Source organism: Vombatus ursinus, unplaced genomic scaffold (genome assembly GCF_900497805.2).
Source record: "Vombatus ursinus unplaced genomic scaffold, bare-nosed wombat genome assembly UNPS02006874.1, whole genome shotgun sequence".
Taxonomy (NCBI): Eukaryota; Metazoa; Chordata; class Mammalia; order Diprotodontia; family Vombatidae; genus Vombatus; species Vombatus ursinus.
The window spans coordinates 7,959,936-7,963,744 of NW_020946652.1; positions in this window are offsets into that span (position 1 = coordinate 7,959,936).

Genomic DNA, 3,809 nt, shown 5'->3' on the forward strand with positions numbered 1-3,809 from the left:
TCTCTGTGTGTGTATGTCTCTGTCTCTCCCTCTCTGTCTCTGTCTCTTTCTTTCTGGCTCTGTGTCCCTTGGCTCTGTGCTGACCGGACCATACCCCGGCATGGGGGGGGGGCTAGATTCAGGCCTGGGTGCCACATCTCAGGAAGGACATCGACGACCCGGACAGTGTCCAGAGAAGAGCGAGGAGGCTACCGGCAGCCCGCCACCTGCCATATGATGCTCAGCTGAAGAGGTCAAAGAGAGAAGCTCTAAGGGAAGGGTGAAAGGCGCGCGTCTAGGCTCAGCGTCGGTTGGGTTGAGCAAGATAGGGCTTCTCATGGACTGCAGGGCGAGAGCAGCCACAGGGCTGGACCGAAACACCACGTGAGGGTGGCTTGTGCCTCGGAGCCCCAGAATCGGAACCTGAAGGGATCGCTGCTGGGCCTGACCCTTCCTCGTCCCGGGGTGCCTGCGAAGGGAGATCCCGCAGGAGGGGCTGGGCCCAATGCATCCTGCTGTCTATTTGTGGTTGCCGGCTGACGTCTGAGCTCTCTCCCATTTTGGGGGGAGGCTGGTCATTTGCCTTGCAAATAGAAGTCATTTGTATCCCAAACTCACCAATGGAAAATGAATTTGATGGCTAGATTCCAATTCTGCCTGCTACGCACTCGGGCTTTGGAGAAAATCAGGGAGGGCACAGGCTATTCCGCAGACACATCTCCCCAATCTGACATCCGGGCTCCCAGCGCCTCTCCACAACAGCTGGGTCAGGTCCTATTAGTAAGCAACCAGGGTTCACGGTGCAGCTGGTGGTCTGGAGGGAGAGAAGAGGAAGGGGCTGGGACCCTCAGTGGTTCCCAAGGCCAACTGCCATCCTCCCTGGAGCCAGCTCTCTGCCACAGGGGCCCCTGCAGGTGTATGAGGCTGCCCAGATCTGTCCTGATCCAGCTGCCCAGGTGGGAGGCTGCCCCTCCTAAGGTCCCTGACTTGCGCACTAGTGGGTGAAGAGACCCTCAGGAAATGGAAACCTGAAATGAGTAGGTCGGACTATGTACAGGTATTGTCCAAATTCAAGCAAGCTTGACTAGTATCAGAAAAACAAATTAATTAAATCCACTCCTTCATTTATTATACGTTTACTGCTGTCAGACAAAGATTAGGGCCCATGATGTCCCTCCCCACCCCCCAAAAGCTCAGCTCTTCCAAATTCTCTGTTTCTGTCAAGTTCCCCACAATCTTCCAGGATCCTGGGTTTTCAGCCCTGGCACCGTCCTCACCTCCTCGCCTTCTCTTCTCCCACACGGCAAGTCGGCTGCCAAGTCTACCCCCAAAATCTCTGCCATCTGTGCACTCCCCTCCACTCATGCTGTGGTCCTCGTCCCCTCTTGTGGGACTATTGCCATGGTCTCCTAACTGCCTCCCTGCCTGGCACATAGTAGGCACTTTTTGGCTTGCTCTGGCCTCCTCAGATCTCCAGGGGCAGAGGTTATTGTCCCATTCCACAAAGAGGGGTTAAGGGATTGGCTCACGGCCAGTTAGTGGCAGTCCCAGGATTGGGTTCCAAGGCCCTGAGTGAGCCCTCCTCCCAATCCACTGCTTTACAGAGAGGACTGATGGTCCCCTTGCTTCTAGGGTCTAGGGCTGCTTTTCCTGGGAGGACCCACAACCTTAACCTGGGCCTCCCCCAACTCAACATTCTAGAGCACTCTAGAACCTGTGAGGTGGGCAATGTAGACCAGTGGAGAAACTGAGGCTCAGTGAGCAGTGACCTGTTTGCCCACAATCACACAGCTGCCATGCATGCAGACTGAGACTCCCACCAGCAGGGTCTTTGTGGACTCAAGGGCAGGAGGCTCTCCATCCAACTCAAAAGACCTATCTAAGGCCACAAGTCACCGCGCAGGGGCCGAGGGCGCCAAGGGGGAGGGGATGACTGGGCCCTGCCCTCGAGGAGCTTAGAAGAACCATCCCCCTGGAAGGCTGGTGACCTTCAGAGGAAGGGGCACAGGCCTGATCATCCCCATTCAACAGCTGGGGAAACAGGCTCAGAGAGGGAAAACGCTCCCCTGGTTTCACCATCGCTACTAAGAACAAAGATTGGGCTCCTCCCCAGCACAGCACTGGCCCTCACACCTGTTGGGGAGATGGTGACCCCTGGGCAGGGCCATAGTGGAGGGAAAGATTTCAGCAGGTGGCAGTGAGGATGACAGGAATCTCCCCCACCCTCAGCCCCACAACATGCTGAGGGCAGAGGAAAGGTAGGAAGATCTCAGGGATGGCTGTCCCAAGAAGAAACATCTGCTAGTGGCTTCCTCTTGAAACCCAGGGTCAGCCTCCCCCGGGATGGGGTAGGGTGAGTCTGCTGACGTCATCCTTGCCCAGCCAAGGAGCAAGGGACCCAGGGGGCCTCTCCCTTCTGATTCCCCCAACCTCACTCCCTGCCAGGGGGGGCCAACAGGAGGGCACTCAGGTCCCACCCATGAGGTTGGGGCTGACTCAGGGGCCCCACAGAGCTGGGAATCCTATCCTGCCCCCAGCACATCACAACACAATGAGGCAGCCAGAGTTGCCAACTTGGCCCAGTTGGGACAGGCTGGCCCCTAAGTCTTGGCTACTTCTTAGAAAAGAAAAGATTGAAATGAAAATAACAAAAGAGAGAGAGAGATGGAGGGAGATAAACGTGGGGGGGGGGGAGAGAGACAGAGACAGAGACAGACAGAGGCAGAGGCAAGAACAGGGACAGACTGAGTCCAGAGAGAGGGTACTCTTCCTTGAGGGGATGGGCGATTTCTATGCCCGGATTGTGGCTCTGGAAATGCTGCGGTATTTTAGGCAGCTGGCCCCTCCTGGAGTCAACAGAAACCAGTCCCGCTCCTGGTGGCGGAGGCTCCAGTCTCAGCCAGGCCATTGTGCCTGGGCAGGAAGCTGTCCAGACCTCACCCACCTCCCTTGCCCTCCTCACCCCTTGAGCTTATTCCCTGGGACACAAGAGGGTTGAAAAGAGAGAGGCAGAGAGCTGGGGCAGCAGAAGGAAGACTGGACAGGGCCAGGACACCAGGGTTCTGGTCTGGATTCTACTGGTAGTTAGCTGGGTGCCTTCTGGGCCCCTCCTCTGCAAGCCTCAGTTTCCTAGGATAGAGTTTTGGAGCTGGAAGTCAGCACACATGCCCACAAGAGGCAGGTCAAATTCCATGATGCAGGGACTTCGCTAGGCAACTCCATCAGGGCCCCACCTTTCTGCTGTGGCCCAGCGCACCAAGATCAGCCGGTTCAGGACTTCCAAGGACTCAGCTGGGTCCCCCAAATCGCTCACTCGGTGGTTCCCATTGCTCCCACTTAGAGCTGCCTCTGGGAAATCTGAGATGACGCTAGCTCAAGCCCAGTCCTCGTCAGGGTCCGAGCCCCTCATCTTGCATGATCCCTCAAGCTAACAAATGCATCAAGCAGGCGGCAGCCTAGAGAGAGAGCAGATGTCCCAGGACTCACGGTGGCCCTTCAACAACAGATGCAATTCTCCTTCCTCTCTGGGGAGTCCCACCTTTCCTGGGGCGGGGGCCAAACTGCTCCATTCTTATTGCTGTGTCCCCTGGGTTTCCCTTGGAAGGAAAGTTAACTTGAGGCTGTTAGGAGATAGCCTAAAGAGCTTTTCTATCCCCCCAGAGTCAGCCTCATGGTGCTGCTCTGAAGTGTGGACTCACCTTGGAAAGGGAAATGACCGCAGGATGGCTAGTGGGTCAACTCCCCCTGCCCTCCATTCTGGTGAGTCCCATTTTCACTCCTAGGAATCCATGCAAACATTCAGCCTTGGGTGGTTGCCTCAGAGCTGGGCA